General features: G+C 40.1%; 1 pseudogene across 1 annotated transcript; it reads right to left on the bottom strand.

Annotated features, from left to right (window-relative positions):
- Nucleotides 1–18463: 18463 nt before the first annotated feature.
- On the bottom strand, nucleotides 18464–19395 carry LOC308619176 (olfactory receptor 1L3-like; annotated as a pseudogene). The gene has a single exon. The product of its transcript is annotated as an olfactory receptor 1L3-like (transcript).
- Nucleotides 19396–20032: the final 637 nt, after the last annotated feature.

Genomic DNA, 20032 nt, shown 5'->3' with positions numbered 1-20032 from the left:
TTTCACAATGTTGATTCTTCCAATCCAAGAACATGGTATATCTCTCCATCTATTTGTATCATCTTTAATTTCTTTCATCAGTGTCTTATAGTTTTCTGCATACAGGTCTTTTGTCTCCCTAGGTAGGTTTATTCCTAGGTATTTTATTCTTTTTGTTGCAATGGTAAATGGGAGTGTTTTCTTAATTTCACTTTCAGATTTTTCATCATTAGTGTATAGGAATGCAAGAGATTTCTGTGCATTAATTTTGTATCCTGCTACTTTACCAAATTCATTGATTAGCTCTAGTAGTTTTCTGGTAGCATCTTTAGGATTCTCTATGTATAGTATCATGTCATCTGCAAACAGGGACATTTTTACTTCTTCTTTTCCGATTTGGATTCCTTTTATTTCTTTTTCTTCTCTGATTCCTGTGGCTAAAACTTCCAAAACTATGTTGAATAATAATAGTGAGAGTGGGCAGCCTTGTCTTGTTCCTGATCTTAGTGGAAATGGTTTCAGTTTTTCACCATTGAGGATGATGTTGGCTGTGGGTTTGTCATATATGGCCTTTATTATGTTGAGGAAAGTTCCCTCTATGCCTACTTTCTGGAGGGTTTTTATCATAAATGGGTGTTGAATTTTGTCAAAAGCTTTCTCTGCATCTATTGAGATGATCATATGGTTTTTCTCCTTCAATTTGTTAATATGGTTAAACACCCTCTTCTTATACACTGGTCCCTGAGTAGAGTTGCATGGAGATTGAGATGACTGACTCTGATTTATCCCCACAGCTGGGCTCTGAAAACACTGTCCATTCGTTCTAGCTTCCAAGATCACCAGGGAAACCTGGATTCCTGACCTTCTTAATCAAGACTTTAACTCTTACTTCCATCCTGGAGGGATGCTCCATGAATTCCCCTGTCACTTAAATTGGTCAGATTTGGGAGTCTGCTGCTTGTCACCAAACCTTAACAGCTGCTGACCTGGGGTGACAGATGCAGTAGGATGGCTCTGGAAGGAATTTGAATCAGCAGAGACACAATCAGTCTAGAGATTTAGAAAGAGTACCCTCGGGTAGGGTGGATGACCGAGTAGAGCGGGAAGATCTGGAGGGTGGCAGAACAGTGATGAGGCTGTGGCTGTGGTCCAGGTGAGTGAGGATAGCAGCTGGGGGCCAGGTGAAGGGCTGTGGTGATGGGGGGATGGGATGGATTCTAGAGATAGTCTCCTCTTTTTTTTTTGTGGTACGCGGACCTCTCACTGTTGTGGCCTCTCCCGTTGCAGAGCACAGGCTCCGGATGCGCAGGCTCAGTGGCCATGGCACATGGGCCCAGCCACTCCGCGGCATGTGGGATCTTCCCGGACCGGGGCACAAACCCGTGTCCCCTGCATCGGCAGGCGGACTCTCAACCACTGCGCCACCAGGGAAGCCCGATAGTCTCCTCTTGAATGCAGGTTCCTAGATTAGGTGGACTTTGTTTTGTATGGACAACTGTGTGTGAAACTTTTGTACATAGAAACTATGGCAAATGTGCCATGAAGTATTCTTCAGAGTGAAGCATCTTAATGCTCATTATATGAATGCTCATTTCTGGAATTTGCTGGGTGTGATGGTTCGTTTTCTGGGTCAGCTTGGCTGGGCTACAGTTATTTAATCAAACACTAATCTGGGTGTGTCTGTGAAGGCATTTTACAAACATGGTTAACCCTATAGTCACTTTTAGAAAAGGAGATAACCCTTGATAATGTGGCTGGGCCTCATCTAATCAGTTGAAAGGCCTTAAGAGCAAAGACTGAGGTTTCCGAGAGAAGAAGAAATTCTTTTTTTTTTTAAATCTTAAAAATTGTAGTATAGTTGATTTGCAATGTTATGTTAGTTTCAGGTGTACAGCAAAGTGATTCAGTTATATATATACATATATTTATTCTTTTTCAGATTCTTTTCCATTATAGGTTATTACAAGATATTGAATATAGTTCCCTGTGCTATACAGTAGGCCCTAGTTGTTTATCTATTTTATATATAGTAGTGTGTATCAGTTAATCCCAAACTCCTAAATTCTGCTTCAAGACCACAGAATCAACGTCTACCTGAGTTTCCAGCCTGCCGGCCGGCCCTATAAACTTTACACTTTCCAACCCTGACAATCGTGGGAGCGAACACCTAAAACTAAAGCTATTTATATCTTCATCTATATCTATCTCCCTTATATACATATGTACATACATAAACACATGTCCTATTGTGCTAAGAGCCCTGAGCGGATCACCCACTGTATCAGTCAGTGTTCTCCAGAGAAACAGAACTAATAGGTTCCTCTAGTCCATTTCAGCAGGAAGGAATTTATTAAAGGACATTGTGTAGCTCATGAAAACACTGGCTGGACCAGAGAATCGGGCTCAGAGGCTTCACGCCCAGGAACAGCAGCTATTGCTCCAGTGAGGTGTCTCTGCTGCAGCCATCAGACACAGGCGTCTCAGATTGCACCTCAGCTGACAAAACCCCATCACTGCTGCCCCTGAAAGCTGGCAGCTTCTACAGCCACGCTTGCCAGAAAACGGATTCATTCTGCATAGTGCCTGTTTGCCCAGTTTTCTCTACTTAGAATTGAAGTCACTTTATTTTTTAAATTTATTTTTGGCTGCACTGGGTCTTCATTGCTGCATGCGGACTTTCTCTAGTTGCAGCGAACGGAGGCTACTCTTCTTTGTGGTGCTCAGGCTGCTCATTGCGGTGGCTTCTCTTGTTGCAGAGCACGGGCTCTAGGCACGTGGGCTTCAGTAGTTGTGGCACGCGGGCTTCAGTAGTTGTGGCTTGCAGGCTCTAGAGCGCAGGCTCAGTAGTTGTGGTACACGGGCTTAGTTGCTCCGCGGCATGTGGGATCTTCCCGGACCAGGGCTCGAACCCATCTCCCCTGCATTGGCAGGCAGACTCTCAACCACTGTGCCACCAGGGAAGCCCTGAAGTCACTTTTATTTCACGTCTGATGCATAGAGCCTAGCTCACACGCCTGCACTCCAGCTCCAAGAGAGGGTGGGTAAGTAAGCTTTCTGGCTTGTACCTTGGGGAGGAGGGACCCATAATGTGTGGGATATTCTCCATACACGGGAAGGGTGTTCAAAAGGGCTGGGAAGCAGGGACGGTCCACCTCCGTGGATCTGAGTTTTTAGTTCTGTTTTGCCCCTGAGGGCCCTAGCCCTAGAACACTGCAAAGAACATCACAATGGCACAACTGTTGACCTGGCAGCATCTCAATACAACTGCAAGCAAAGAACTTAACAAGTGAAATTATGGAAGTACAGAAGAGCAGAGATATGGCACACAGTATACAGAATACTGCTATGATACAGAATGTACTTTTTTGTGTCTGGCTTCTTTGTTCACCATGTCTGCTGACATCCATGTTGCTGTGTGTATCAGCTGTTTTATATTCTTTATTGCTGTGTAAATATTTAATGTATACCCCACTTGACTTATGTAGTCAATTGTCCGTGGACATTTGGGTTGTTTCTTTCCTTTTTTCTTCTTCTTTTTTTTTTTTTTTGACGACTGTGAATAAAACTGCCTCTAGGGCTGATTTTAACCCTTACACAAGGGCTCTCTTTAAAAAATGTCATTTTTTAAACACATATATTACATATATTACAGGAAATGGTTCCTGTTCTCTATTTAAAATCCCCTGCTGTTCTTTCTTTTGCTTTATGGCCTGATGGAAAGAGAGAATGGATTCATGAGTGTGACTTGCACCATTAGAGAAGGGGAAAGGGAATAAATAAATATTTATTAAGAGCTGACTCTGTGGCATGTACTTTACCTATTTCATGAACTCTTACCAACAGCCTATGAGTAGATTTTCCTGTTTCATAAACAAGGAAACTAAGATGCAGAAAAATCAGGTTACTTGTCCAGAGTAGTACAGCTAGAAAGTCATGGGAGGCAACAGTGAAATTCCAATGTGTGGTCAATTTCCATCACATGCCCCAAGGCTCAAGACCTCCATAACCAGGATCCCAGCAGGGAAGGGTGGGGGATGGAGGGTGGAGGGTGCGGTGATGTGGTGGGCGTTGGTGATGGTAATATACTTCCAGATGATTCTGTTAATGAGCCTTGGATGGAGACCGCTGCACCATATCGGGCTGCCTCTTGGTCATTCATTTCCTCTTTAGATGAGTGGGTTTTCTTCTCCCCGTGACTCACTTTGCTCAGGATTGCTATCTCCTTTCTGATCTGTAACTTGCCCTCTGCACATCATGATAATATTCACTGAAAACTGGTTCCCTGAAGTCTGAAAAGCTGTGGCCACGTATCTCCCATCTGCTGCTGACTTCCTTCCTCCCCACCTCTGGCCACGCTGGGTGAAGCTCCAACTCCTCCCTCCTCCCTCCCCCCACTACAGGGATACTCAAGTGCCTGCTCTTGTCTTGGTTCTCAGTTCTTGCCTCTGTAGGAGGGACTCAGGACAGATCCTGGTTTCTACTTCCTCCCCACTCACTCTATGAGGTGGAGAAGGGTGGCGGAGGGGGGCGGTGTGGGGCAGTGTTTTTTGTTTTTTTTTTTAAACATTAAGCTGACCACTTTAACCATTTCAAAGTGTACTACTGAGTGGCATTTAGTGCATTCACAATGTTGTGCAATAGTTACCTCCAGAACATTTTCATCATTCCAAAGGAAACCCTGTACCCATTTAAGTAGTCAGTCTCCATTCCCTACTCTTCCGCCCCACCCTGCCCTGACAAATGTTAATCAGCTCCCTGTTTTGTTTTGTTTTTTTTAATACAGCAGGTTTTTATTAGTTATCTATTTCATACATATTAGTGTATACATGTCAATCCCAATCTCTCAATTCATCCCACCCCCACCCCCTCCCTTTCCCCCCTTGGTGTCCGTACGTTTGTTCTCTACATCTGTGTCTCTATTTCTGCCTTGCAAATCTGCTCCCTGTTTGACAGTGAGGTTTTTTTGTGTTTTCTGTTTTTTTTTTTTGTTTTTTTTTTTGCGGTACGCGGGCCTCTCACTGCTGTGGCCTCTCCCGTTGCAGAGCACAGGCTCCGGACGCGCAGGCTCAGCGGCCATGGCTCACAGACCCAGCTGCTCCGCGGCATGTGGGATCTTCCCGGACTGGGGCACGAACCCGTGTTCCCTGCATCGGCAGGTGGACTCTCAACCACTGCGCCACCAGGGAAGCCCTGTTTGACAGTGTTTTGAGCACTCACTACATGCCTGGCATTGCTCTAATCCCATCATACACAATATCTTATTAATTGTCATGAAAGCAGCTCTGTGAAATTGGGGTTCTTCCTTGCGTTTCCAGATGAAATGATTGAGGCTCAGAAAGAAGAGATTTCTGTGAGGTCATAAAGCCTGTGAATGGCAGAACCAGGACCAGAACCCACAGCCAAGTGCTGTGTCCAACCCCTGCTAACTGAGGACCAAGATCTGAGGCCTTTCCTCTGACGAATGCCTAAACCCATATTCTTTGCATTCTGAAGGTCAGCGGTCACAAAAAATGCAGTAAGCACATGTTCAAATAAATGACTTAGGCTTTAGGAATTTTCCAGGATCTGGGTTGCTCGCTTAAGGGAAGTAGCTCGGTGGCAAGATCCCAGATAATGTGACCCAAGACATTATTGGTTGCCTTTGCAAATCTTGGGACGGCACACAAGACAGCAGCAGAAGAAGAAATGGAGAGACTCCAAATGTGCGCCAGGCTGAGGGGTTCCATGAAGGGAAAGGCTCTAACAAGTGCCTGATGCCTAGTCCTTGTCTGTTGGTCACTTAGGAATCTCTCTTCAAGAGCTTGGGCTCCTGGTTCCCAGGACAATGTAGATTGACTTCTCCTGTGGTTCCGGAAATGCAAGAAGAAATTGCAATCTCCTTGTGCACAAAAAGAATGGGGGGCTTTATTAGATTTAACAAAAAGTTATAATTGACATGTAATCAACATTTTCCTGGCCTCTGTGCTGTTAAGGCAGATACTTTTTGGATACTTATACCTATATCTTACCAAACATATTAAAATGCATTCATATACCACATCTAATATAATTTACATAAGTGTAGTTTTCATATATGGGTTTTAATTGACTGGTTAACATATTACATTTTATAGACATTTAGACATTTATAATTTCAATTTTACCATTTTATTTTAGCATTTTGGACAATACATTATTTTTCCTAAGTCGCAACTAAAATTCCATAAGCCCTTCAAGTCAGGCACTGTGCCCATGGGTTTACTGACTACCCTGGTTTGTGGGCCTCTCTGGATAATCCTGCATCAACATTGTCGGGTAACATTCTCCTCACTGGTCTGAATCTGACCATCCTTATCATTCAGTCAAGCAGAGGGGTCCCTTTTCTCCACATCCTTTTTGATACTTTTTCTTGTCTTTTTGATCATAGGCATTGTGACAGGCATGAGGTGATATCTCATTGTGGTTTTGATTTGCATTTCCCTGCTGATGAGAGATGTTGAGCAATCTTTTCATATGCCTGTTGGCCATCTGTATGCCTTCTTTGGAAAAATGTCTGTTCATGCCCTCTGCCCATTTTTCTGAACTTCATATGAATGGCATCATATTATACGTACTCTTTTGTTTCTCGTTTTCTTTGCTCAGTGTAATGTCCTGTAAGATTACCCATGTTGTTGTGTTTATCAGTAGTTTGTTCTTTTAAAATCCTGGATAGCATTCCACTATGTAAATACACAGCAGTTTGTTTATCCTTTTATTTGTTGATGAACTTTCAGATTGTTTTTAGTTTTGGCTATTATGAACACAACTATTATGAACATTTGATACAAGTCATTTGTGGATATATGGCTTCATTCCTTTTAGATAAATATTTGGAATAGAATTTCTGAATCATATGATAAATACATGTTCACCTTTATAAGAAACTGTTAAATAGTTTTCCAAAGTGGTTGTACTTTGTTGCACTCCCATCGGCAAAGTATGAGAGTTCTCGTGGCTGTACATTTCTGGCAACACTTGGTTATTATAAGTCATCTTAATTCTAGCCATTCTGGGGACTTCACTGGTGGCACAGTTGTTAGGAATCCACCTGCCAATGCAGGGGACACAGGTTCGGGAAGATCCCACATGCCACGGAGCAGTTATGCCTGTGTGCCACGACTACTGAGCCCACTAGCCACAGCTGATGAAGCCCGTGCACTCTAGAGCCTGTGCTCCACAATAAGAGAAGCCACCACAATGAGAAGCCTGCACACCTCAATGAAGAGTAGCTCTCACTCGCCACAACTAGAGAACACCCGTGCGCAACAATGAACACCCAGTGCAGCCAAAAGTATAAATAAATAAATAAATAAATAAATAAAATTCTAGCCATTCTCCTGGTGGGTATTAATTAAAACTGTGGTTTTAATTTTCATTTTCCTGATGGCTAATGATGTTGAGGATGGTTGGTCATTTGCATATCTTCTTTTACGATGCGTCTGGTCAAATCTTTTACCCACTTTTTATTAGGTTGTTTGTCTTCTAATGACAAGCTATAGGTGTTGCAAATATTTTCCCCTCATCTGTGGTTTGCCATTTCATTTTTGTAATATAATTTTGAAGCACATATTTTAAAACATTTGGATAAAATCCAACTTACCATTTTTTCCCCTTATGGTTAGTGTTTATTTTTTTCCTAGCCAAGAAATTTTGCTTACTGCAAAGTCACAAAGATATTCTCCAATTTTTTTTCTAGAAGCATTATAGATTTTGTCGAAATTCCATTTTAACTAATTTTTGTGTATCATGTGAGGGTCAAGGTTTATTTTTTTGCATTTAGACATATGGTTGCTCCAGCAACATTTGTTGAATAAACTATTCTTTCCCCTACTGAATTGCACTGGCACCTTTGTAAATAGTTAAGCCACTGCATGTGCATGGGTCTATTTCTGGATTCTGCTATGTTTCACTGATTTATTTATCATTATGACAAGACCACACTGGCTTGTAGTTTTTAATAAGTCTTGAAATTGTTTAGTGCAAGTTCTCCAAATTTGTTTTTCTTTTTAAGATTATTTTTTGTTTTTTCTAGGTCCTTTCCATTTCCATTCAAATCTTAGAATCACCTTGTCCATGTCTATAAGAACACCTGCTAGGCTTTTGACAGGGACGGTGTTGAATCTACAGATCAAGTTGGGAAGAACTGACATCTTAATATTGAGCCTTGCAATTCATGATCTTGCTGGAGCTCTTCATTTATTTTGATCTTCTTTAATTTCTCTCACACTGTTTTGTAGTTTTCAGTGTGCAGTTCTTGCATGATTTTGTTAAATTCATTCAGAAGTATTTAAAGGTTTTGGATGTTATAGTAAATAGAATTGTTTTTTTAATTTAATTTGGCTTGGATTTTTTTCCTATGCATATATGTTTTATTCATGACAAAGATGATACTACAGAGTAGTGGTAAAAAGACAGTATTTTTTATAAGTGATACTGGGACAAATATACAATTGTATATTCATATGGAAAAAATGAAACTTTCCCCCTACCTTACACTACATACAAACAATAAACCCAGGTAGATTGTAGATCTAACCAGGACAGGTAAATCAATACAGCTTTGAATTAGAAAAGCTATCTTAAATATAATATCAAAAACATTAACCACAATACACATATACAATGGAATATTACTCAGCCATATAAAGGAATGAAATTGGGTCATTTGTAGAGACGTGGATGGACCTAGAGACTGTCATACAGAGTGAAGTAAGTCAGAAAGAGAAAAACAAATATCGTATGTTAACGCATATATGGGGAATCTAGAAAAATGGTACAGATGAACCGGTTTGCATTGCAGAAATAGAGACACAGATGTAGAGAACAGACATATGGACACCAAAGGGGGAAAGCCGGGCGGTGGGGGTGATGGTGGTGGGATGAATTGGAAGATTGGGATTGACATGTATACACTAATATGTATAAAATAGATAACTCATAAGAACCTGCTGTATAAAAAATAAATTAATTAAAAAAGATTAAAAAAACAATCACAAAACAAGGATTGATGAATTGGACTGCACTAAAATTCAGAATTTCTGTCTGTCAAATGACACCATTAAGAGAATGAAAAGGTGGGGCTTCCCCGGTGGCGCAGTGGTTGGGAGTCTGCCTACCGATGCAGGGGATGCGGGTTCGTGCCCCGGTCCGGGAGGACCCCACATGCCACAGAGCGGCTTGGGCCCGTGAACCATGGCCGCTGAGCCTGCGCGTCCGGAGCCTGTGCTCCGCAACGGGAGAGGCCACGGCAAGTGGGAGGCCCGCGTACCGCAAAAAAAAAAAAAAAGAGAGAATGAAAAGGTATGGCTTGATTCTTTTTCCTAGTATATAGCAGCAATACAATTGAGTTTTGGATCCTATAATCTTACTAAATTCACATATTGGTTTTAGGAGATATTTTTGCAGATTCTTTAGGTCTTTCCATGTAGCTAATAGTGTTATCCTCACGTAGAAACAATTTTACTTCTTCCTTTTCAATATATTTGCCTTTTACTTCTTTTCCTTGCCATGTTGCATTACTAGAACTTCTAAAACAATATTTAATAGAGTTGGCAAATGATGGCATCCTTCCCTTGTTCCCATCTTAGAGTGATGGCATTTAGTCTTTTACCATTAAGTGTGATGTTAGCAGTAAGTATTTTGTGGAATGACTGTCATCAGTCTGAGGAATTTCCCTTCTATTCTGTGCTCACTGAGAATTCGTTTTTATTGTTTTTTTTTTTTTGTCAAATGCTTTTTCTGCATCTATTGAGATGATCATGTTTTTGTTTGTTTGTTTACTCTGTTGATATGGTGAATTACATTGGTTGATTTTTTTAATGCTAAATCACCTTTGCATTCCTAGGGTAAACCACCCTTGGTCATGAGGTCATATCCTTTTTATATAGTATTGGATTCCATTTGATAATATTTTAAATGGATTTCGTGTCTATATTCATAATAGATATTGGTCTGCAGATTTCTTTTCTTGTCATATTTTTGGTTTTTAAAATCAGGGTAATAATACTGGTCTCACGAAAATGGATTGGGAAGTGGTCACATCTTTATTTTTTTTCTGAAAAATTTTATGTAAAGCAGGCATTATTTATTCTTTAAGTGTTTCATAGAGTTTACCAAAGAACCCATCTAAGCTTGGAAGTTTTGCTTTGGAGAAGTTTTACATGATGTACATTTAAAAGAGATACAAAGTTATTTAGATTTTACACTTTTTTCTTGAGTTTGTTTTCGTAATTTGTGTCTTTCAAGGGATTTATCCATATGTAGGTTGAATTCATCAGCATAAAGTTGTTCATAATATTCCTTTATTATACTTTTAATATCTGTGGGATATGTAGTGATGTCCCTCTCTGTCATTCTGGATGTTGACATATTGGCTTTTTGCTTGAGTTTTAACCGCCTTGCCTTGTGTAATGTGGAGGGTGTTCTTAAGAGCTAATTAAATATGAATCTCACCCAGAGGGGGGTGGGGAGGTGGGGGGGTGAATTGGGAGATTGGGATTGACATATATACACTAACATGTATAAAACAGATAACTAATAAGAACCTGCTGCATAAAAAAAAAATAAAATTCAAAAAAAAATGAAACTCATCCACTGTGTCCTTGTTTGCAAGATTAACTTCTCTCCATTTTCTACCTGCTTTTGTTTACATTCCAAAGCCTTCAAACAAAGATTTTTTCCCCAGTTTCCTTCTGAGTAATTTATAACTATTAATAATATAATATATAATTGTATTTTAATAATAATGACATTATTATTAATATGGGAGGGTCAGTCTGAGACAAGCTGCTTTGCCACTGCTGGGATAAGAATGCTAACATTTTGCTATATATGTTCTAGTGGTCCTGCCTGTTCTTTGTTCCTTTTTCTCTCTCTCCTTGTCTTCATTTCAATTAATTATTTTTTATTATTTAATTTTGCCCATCTGTTAGCTTATGAGTTCTATATTTTAAACCATTCCCTTAGTGCTTACCTTAGACATTACAATGTACATCCTTTACTTATTAAAATCCCATATATAAATTTTTTTTTTACCATATCCTGGTAAATTCAAGAACCCTAGAATATTTGAACTCCATTTCCTTTCCTCTTGCCTTTTAAGCTCTAGTTGTACGGTATTTTAATTCAACATGTGTTTTAAACTTCATAAGACATCCTTACTATTGAGTTAAACAGGCAATATCCCTTTCAAGTTACGTATATTTTTACTCTTTACATGGTGTCTTATTTCTTCCTGCATTTTGTGCTTCCCTCTGGGATCATTTTCCTTCACCCTTCAGTGTTTCCTTTTAGTGTGGGACTTCTAGCAATATATGATTATGCTTTTCTTTTCACTGATTACTCACTCTGCTCTGAATATTCTGTAGCTACACCTTGTAGCTACTGGTATCTATAAGGGAGAAGGTCTCTTGAATTTTTGTTTTAGCTATTCTTATATGTTCTATTTTTTGTCTCCTATTCCCCCCACAAACATCTCTTCTTTTTTTGTTTTCCTTTTCCCACTGGAGTGTCACTACTGGTCTCTTTTGTGGTCTGTCTTCTCAGCCCATCCACCAAGATCTTCTCTCTAGAAGTTATTCTTGCACAGCATCACAATTACCCAGATCAGTGCGATACTTGCAATGATAATCCAATATTAAAGGCATGGTGGAGAGAGTTATTAATCCCACTTGGACCCAAGGATAAGCAATAATGCTCAGAGAAAGCTATAGAGGAGAAATCAGGCCTTGAAGGACGGCAAATAGGCATTAACTAAATGGAAAAAGAGACAAAGATATTATAGTCCCATATGAAAACGTGGAGGTATAAAAAAGTGTTAAGCATCTGGGGAATGCAGCATTGTTCAGAATTTGATATAGGGCATGGATGGGAATACATAGCTCATGTACTGCAGTCTCCCCCATTCCATATCCATAGCAGACATAGCTAATCTATCACAGAGTGTTATTTCTCACTGGGATTGAGCAGAAGCTTTGAACCTTTCACAAATTAGCATACTAGGCAACTACTCTTAATTAAATAGTGGTGACATAAGAGATGAAACCTATTTGTTATTCTGGGAATGGGAGAATTATAAGTCATGAAGAGTAATGATGCTGGGGAGTTAGTCAGGAACCAGGCTGGGAAGTTGTTTTTGATGATGGCACTGGTGATTATAATCTCTTGAGGAAGACTAGAGGATTTGAACGTGAAATATCAGAAAAGTTTCAGTGCTCTTGGGACTGCCTCTGTGGGGCCTGGTCTATTCTATGACGTTGTTAACAAGGCCCCAGAGAAACTCCATTTGAAAATCCCCTGGCTACCTTGCTTCTGTACTAATTAGCCACTCAGGGAAGTTCTTTGTGGTTTAATTATGAGACATCTGTAGTTAAAAGTTTGGCTTCTCCTAAATGAGTGGGTGATTGAGAATTAAGCATGGTGTCTCAGTGGAAACATAGTCTTTGCTCATCACCAACTCAAAGTACTGCAGGGACAGAGATCCTTTCCCAGGTTCTTCTGTCCCATTTCCCAATTGGACAAGTCGGGCCTATCTGGGTCTGGTCTGGAATTATATCTGGAATTGAGGCACCAAGTTGGAGGGTGGGTCTTGCATGGCTGTAGTCATCCCTTCTAATTTCCTTTGTGTTGAAGGAGACCTGCAATTATAAGACGGGATTGGTGAAAGCCCTGAGGCAGAAGTGTGCCTGATGTGTTTGAGGAATAATAAAATGGCAAATGGACTGGACTGAATGAGCAGAAAGAGGCAGGGGATGAGACCAGAGTGGTCAGAGGGCCAGTTCATGTAGGACCTTGTAGACCATTGCAAAGCTTTTGACTTTAGTGGTGAGCTGGCTTTATCAATGTTTTGTTGTCAATGCATTTTGATCTTACTTAAGAAACATTTCTCTAGATCAAGGTCTAAAATATGACTATCTTTATTTTCTACAGTGTTTTATTTTTAAGGTGAGGTTTTATTGTACATAAAGTATAATTTATGCACCATAAAATTTATCCACGTTAAGTTTTTTTTTTTTTTTTTTGCTGTACGCGGGCCTCTCACCGCTGTGGCCTCTCCTGTTGTGGAGCACAGGCTCCGGACGCGCAGGCCCAGCGGCCATGGCTCACGGGCCCAGCCACTCCGCGGCATGTGGGATCCTCCCGGACCGGGGCATGAACCCGTGTCCCCTGCATTGGCAGGTGGACTCCCAACCACTGAGCCACCAGGGAAGCCCCATGTTAAGTATTTTATTGATGAGTTTTGACAAATGTATGCTGTTATGTAACAATCACAATCAAGATATAGAACATTTTCATCACCTTGGACATTTCTTTCTTACCCCTTTGTAGTCATTTTTCTTCTCTCACTCCCAGCTCCAGACAAACCCTAATCTGATTTCCTGGTTTTCTTTTCCCCGAATGTCATATAAATAGGATCATACAGTATATAGCTTTGTTTGTTTGTTTGTTTAGCTTCTTTCACTTTGTATACTGCTTTTGAGATTCATCCAAGTTGCTGCATGATCATAGTTCATTCCTGTCTACTGCTGAGTATTATTCCCTATATAGATATACCATACTTTGTTGATCCATTCATCAGTTCCTAGACTGTCTTCAATTTTTGGCTACTATAAATAAAGATGCTATAAAACATTGGCATACATTTCTTTGTGTAAACACATTTTTCATTTCTTTTGGTTAAATACCTAGGAGTGGGATTTCTGGGTTGTATGGTAGGGATATGTTAAACATTTAAAGAAACTGTCAAACCATTTTAAGCAACGATTCTGTTTTGTAATGAATGAGATTTCCAGATGCTCAGGACTTGGTATTGTCAGTCTTTAAAATTTTAGCCATAGTGGATGTGTAGTGATATCTCATTGTGGTTCTTATTTGCATTTCCCTAATGACTAATAAGGTTGAACATGTTTTCATATGCTTATCTGCCATCTATACATCTTCTTTGGCTAACTGTCTAGATATTTTGTCCATTGTTTAATCAGGTTGTCTTAATTTTGAGAGCTCCTTATCTATTCTGGATACACGGTTTTATCAGATATGTGTTTTTACAAACATTTTCTCCCAGCCTGTGGCTGTCTTCACATTCTCTAAAGAGTATCCTTCAAATAGCAGATGTTTTAAAATTTAATGAAACTGATTTTATCAATTTTTTTTCTATTATGTTTTGTGCTCTTTGTTCCTTATTGAAAAAAAGCTTTGCCTAATCCAAGGTTACAAAGTTCTTCTCTATGTTTTCTTCTGAAGTTTTATATACTTAGCTCTTAATTTTAAGCCATGTTGAACTAATTTTTGTATATGGGATGAGTAAGGATTTTAGCTTTTTTTTTTTTTTTGGCATATGGGTATCCAATTGTTCCAGCACCAATTGTTGAAAAAAAAACCCCCACATCGGGCTTCCCTGGTGGCGCAGTGGTTGAGAATCTGCCTGCTAATGCAGGGGACAGGGGTTCGAGCCCTGGTCTGGGAAGATCCCACATGCCGCAGAGCAACTAGGCCCGTGAGCCACAACTACTGAGCCTGCGCGTCTGGAGCCTGTGCTCTGCAACAACAGAGGCTGCGATAGTGAGAGGCCCGCGCACTGCAATGAAGAGTGGCCCCGCTTGCCACAATTAGAGAAAGCCCTTGCACAGAAACGAAGACCCAACACAGCCAAAAATAAATAAATAAATTTATTTAAAAAAAAAACAACCACATTTTCTCTACTGAATTGCTGTGAGATTTTTGCCAAAAGTCAGTTGCCCATATATGTGTGGATTTATTTCTTAACTCTTCCGTTTCATTGATCTATAAAACCAAAAACACACTGTGTTAGTTATTGTAGCTTAGTAAGTGTTGAAGTTAGGTAGTCTGAGTCCCCCCTCCTCCTTATTTTTTCTCAAATTTGTTTTGGCTCTTCTAGGTTCTTTGGCATTTCCATATACATTTTAGAATAAGTTTTTCAATTTCTACAAAAAAAGACTGGTAGAATTAAAATAGCTTTGGGCCTTTAATATTTTTAATGTATTTACTTTTGACAAATAAAAATGGTATATATTTAAGGTGTAAAGCATGCTAGAATTTTGATTGAGATTGCATTGAGCCAATAGATCAGAAATTGGCAAACTATGACTCATGTCCTAAATCTGGCCCATTTTAATTTTTGTACAGTATTCCAGCTAAGAATGGTTTTTGCATTTTTAAAAGGTTGAAAAAAATCAAAAGATTAATATTTTGTAATACATGAAAATTATATGAAATTCAAATTTCAGTGTCTATAAAATTTTATTGGGACACCATCATGCTCATGTGCAAAATGACTGTAGAGAATAAATACGTAATATTTCTGTCCCAAAAAAGACAACCTGTTTTTTGTGGGAAACGGAGTTAATCTAATCTACAGTTGAACAGGGTCTGGACTTTTTTGTGGCTTTAGTTTACTATTTAGTTTACTATTGTAAATAGTTTGTAATAGTTTTTTATTACTATTTACTATTGTAATAGTTTACTATTTAGTTTATTTACTATTTAGTTTACTATTGGCTTAAAATGATATGAAGGCATGACTACTACTCCCTCAAGAATGGCTTGGGATATGACTAAATGTGGGGTTTATTTTAGCTCTTTTGCTCTTTCCTAAGCCTTCAAGCAGACCCAGCACACCTATGCCTGTTGAAGTGGGCAGTGTGTGGTGGGTTCTTCCTTAGCTTTTCAGTCTCTTTTCATCCTAGACAGAAACAAGGATATGGACAGATTCTAGAGATACTTATGTTTCTTAGTCTATTTGGGTTGCTATAGCAAAAATACCATAGACTGGATTGCTTAAACAACAAATATTTATTTCTCATAGTTCTGGAGGCTGGAAAGTCCAAGATGAAAGTGCTGGCAGGATTGATGTCTGGTGAAGGCTGTCTTCCTGGTTCATAGGTGGTTGTCTTCTTGTTGTGTTCTCATATGGTAAAAGGAGGAAGGAAGATCTCTGGGCTCTCTCTTTTTTTTTTTTTTGCGGTATGCGGGCCTCTCACCGCTGTGGCCTCTCCCATTGCAGAGCACAGGCTCTGGACATGCAGGCTCAACGGCCATGGCTCACGGGCCCAGCCGCTCCGCGGCATGTGGGATCTTCCCGGACCAGGGCACGAACCCGTGTCCCCTGCATTGGCAGGCGGACTCTCAACCACTGCGCCACCAGGGAAGCCCTGGGCTCTCTTTTATAAGGGCACTAATCTCATTTATGAGGGCTTCACTCTCATAACCTAATTATCTCCCAAAGGTCTCACCTCCAAATACCATCACATTGGGGGTTAGGATTCCAACATATGAATTTGGGGGGAACATAAGCATTCAGTCCATTGCATTATTTGAGGCATGAACTTGGTACATGAATTTATAGAGGCCCAGATCTCAGATAATATCTTGATGGCTCACTTCTAGCTCTATAAAGCAAAGCCATCTTAGTTTCTATATAATTCAAGATACTTGCTATAAGGACTTGAATGGTGCTTCACATTGTACAGTGGGTGTGGATTTAAAGAAATGATCCCATTCGCAATCACAATAAGGTGAGATCCTGGATATTTCATATAAATGGCTATACTACAATTTTTTGTCCATCTGCCTGCTATGGACAGTTGGGCTGTTTCCAGGTTTTTACTATTAAAAACCAAATGTTCTTACACATGAATGTTTACAGCATCTTTATTCATAATATTGCCCCAAACTGGAAACAACCAATAGGTGAATGGATAATCAAACTGTGGTACATCTATACCGTGAAATATTACTGAGCAATAAAAAGAAATGAGCTATATCAAGTCACAAAAAGAGATAGAAGAACATTAAGTGCATATTGCTAGGTAAAAGGAGTCAGTCTTAAAAGGCTACATATTCTATGATTACAACTATATGACATTCTGGAAAAGGTAGAACTTGTAGAGACAGTTAAAAATATCAGTGGTTGCCAGAGGGGTTTTGTTTTCATTTTTTGGCTTTTTTTTTTTTTTTTTTGGTGGGAGGAGATGAATAGGTGAAATACAGGGCATTTTTAGAGCAGTGAAACTACCTTGTTATACCTACAGCTCAAATTGTCATCTCACTAGGAATGTACATATTAAATTTTAGTATGAAAAATAAGGGCAATCGCTCTCCAAAGTGACTAAATCAAGTTATACTCCTTTGTATACTCCTTTGTGCACTGTCAAGAGTCTTTCATTGTTCCCTACACTCACCCTCAGAATTGCCAGAAATATTGTTTTTCTTGTCCATCGGTTGTGTGTGAAATAATATCTCACCATGGTTCTGAGTTGTATTTTCCTAATTACTCCTGAGGATAAACATAAACCATCTTTTTGTAAACAACCTTTCTAAATGAATTATAAGTTTTTCTTCCTTCTGAAAGAGTATATATTGCATGTAAGTTGACTGTTATGATGAGTCATGTTTTTATAAATGCTCACCTTTCTTCAGGGCATAATAGAGTGTGTGGTCTTTGGGCAGTTTGCACTTAAAACGAGTGGCCCAGTAGAGGTTGGGCAGAGAAGTAAAAAGTGGTTAAGGGCTTCCCTGGTGGCACAGTGGTTGAGAGTCTGCCTGCCGATGCAGGGGACATGGGTTCGTGCCCCAGTCTGGGAAGATCCCACATGCCGTGGAGCGGCTGGGCCCGTGGGCCGTGGCCGCTGGGCCTGCGCATCCGGAGCCTGTGCTCCGCGGCGGGAGAGGCCACAGCACTGAGAGGTCCGCGTACCGCAAAAAAAAAAAAAAAAAAAAAAAAAGAGCTGACCCTTGTAGTTTTGCTGCTAGGCTCTGATGTGGCCAGAAGCTTTTGCAGACCTCCCAGTCTGGCCAGAAGGAAGGAAACACTGCTGCACCCTATTCCATTTTGTGTCAGACATGGGCACAGAATCTTCCCCAGGTGGTCAGAGTACAGTAAAGAAAAGGCTCTACCTGTTAATAATATCTTATTGAAGAACTATACCATAGAAACTAACCTCCAAGTATAGCACAGGCCCTAACTTTTCCTACCCATCAGGCCAGCTGCTAGCCTGTCTCCACGTGGACCAAGACATTTCATGTTCTTAGATATGGAGGCCTTTTCGTGCCTATGGTCAGAGCCCAGTTGCCTCTCAAGAGCTCTGGAAGGAGAAAGTTTTCCCCTTACCTCTCTCTAGGTTTCATAAATCCCCATATAATCTGCCATCTGTGCCCGTGATTGATTGAACAAGGAGATACCTGGTCAAGAGAAATTAAAGAAAAACATTAGTTTTCAGCTGATTGGTGGGTATCTATATAAGATATATATTAATATATATCATATACTTATATATTTATACTATAAATAAATAAGACTGGGTGTAATATTCTAGTCTTGCCATTTACACCATTTCTTATGGACTCTTGGCTTAGGTATGCTAACCTCCAGTAGCTTGATGTACACACCAGGAATCATCAGAAATGAGGTCCCTCAGGGGTTCCCTGAGCATGCCCATGGGGGTGCCACCTAGGACATTCTCCTGCTCATCAGCTTCCTCAGGCCCCTCTTCATGTCTTTGTTCTTCAGGCTGTAGAAAAAAGGGTTCAGCATGGAGAACAGTACTGTGTAGATGACTATTGCCACTTGGCCCTTGTTGGTGTAGGAAGACAGGGGTCAGAAATAAACATAAATAATGCTTCCATAAAAGAGAGTCACCATGGCGAGGTGGGGGCCACAGGTAGAGACATCTTTATGTTTCCCAGCAGCTGAGGGGATCTTAAGAACAGCAATGAAGATTCATAGGTAAGAGATGATAACACATATAAAGGGGGTCACCAAGGTTATCAGTCCTTCTGTGTTCATTACAATTTCATTGACAAATGTAGAGGACCTGGACAATTTCAGCAGAGGGTTGATGTCACAGAGGATGTGGTGGATAATACTGGAGTCACAAAAGAGAAGACGATTTATCAGGACAACCACTAAGAGGAATGGAGGTGAGAGATGGATCAGGAGAAGGCCACCAGTAGGACACAAGGGTGGTAGCTCATGGTAGTGACCTAGTGGAAGAGGTCACAGATGGCCACACAGAGGTCAATGCCCATGGCTGCCAAGAGGTAACTTTCTGTGTTGGCCAAAGCCAAGAAGAAATACATCTGGGTCATACACTTAGCATAGGATATGGACTTCTTCTTTGACAGAAAGTTCACCAGCATCTTGGGAATGATGGTTGTTGTGTAGCAAACACCAATAAAGGATAAAATGTTAAGGAAACAATACATGGGTGTCTGGAGCTGAGTGTCAGAGTGGATGGCCAGGATGATAAGAAAATTTCCCACCATGGTGACCATGTACATGATGAAGAACAGGGCAAAGAGTGGCTTCTGGTTCTCGGGCCGGGGGGAGAGTCCCAGGAGGATGAACTCAGAGGCACTGCTGGCTTGGTTAGCTCTCTCCATGGTCCTGCATGTACAAATGAATATAGAAATATCCTAGATTTTTCAATTCAACAAGTTTCAATGTATTCCTAGCTCTCCTAGGATTCCTATAAAGGGTCCATGGTTTTGTCTTCCTTTCCACAGTCCACAAAAATAACTTGAACAATAAAGTTTAACCTGTGTTAAATGCAAGGGCATTAGAGAGTGGATTTCCTTTCAGAAAGAATCCCAGGTGTACTTCAGCGATGCATATTTCTCTAGTTCCCCACAAATAGTTATTAGATATGTCAGGTTGAAGCTCATCTCTCTACCATCCTTGCAAACAAAACAAAACAAATAAATAAAAAACCAAACAACTCAGTGAATCATAAATAAAATGAATGCTGACATAAGCACACTGTTTAGGGTCACCCTTTCAGAGCCAATATTTTAATTCAAACCTGGTCCAAAAGCTATATTATATATGAACCTATGTATTAAAACGTTCTTAGATGTTGAGGATTTAATGCTCTCACAATTATTCAGCATCATTGTATTAAACACTCACTGGGAACCCAACACTGAGATCATAAAGATGAGAAATTCTCAGTTCCTATTCTTAAGGTGGTTAGAGTCTGGTAGGAAAGACAAACTTTTAAACAAATAAGTGTAATAAAAT

The sequence above is a fragment of the Mesoplodon bidens genome, assembly GCF_964165515.1.
Source record: "Mesoplodon bidens genome assembly, chromosome: 6".
Lineage (NCBI taxonomy): Eukaryota > Metazoa > Chordata > Mammalia > Artiodactyla > Ziphiidae > Mesoplodon > Mesoplodon bidens.
This window is presented reverse-complemented; position numbering and strand designations above follow the sequence as displayed.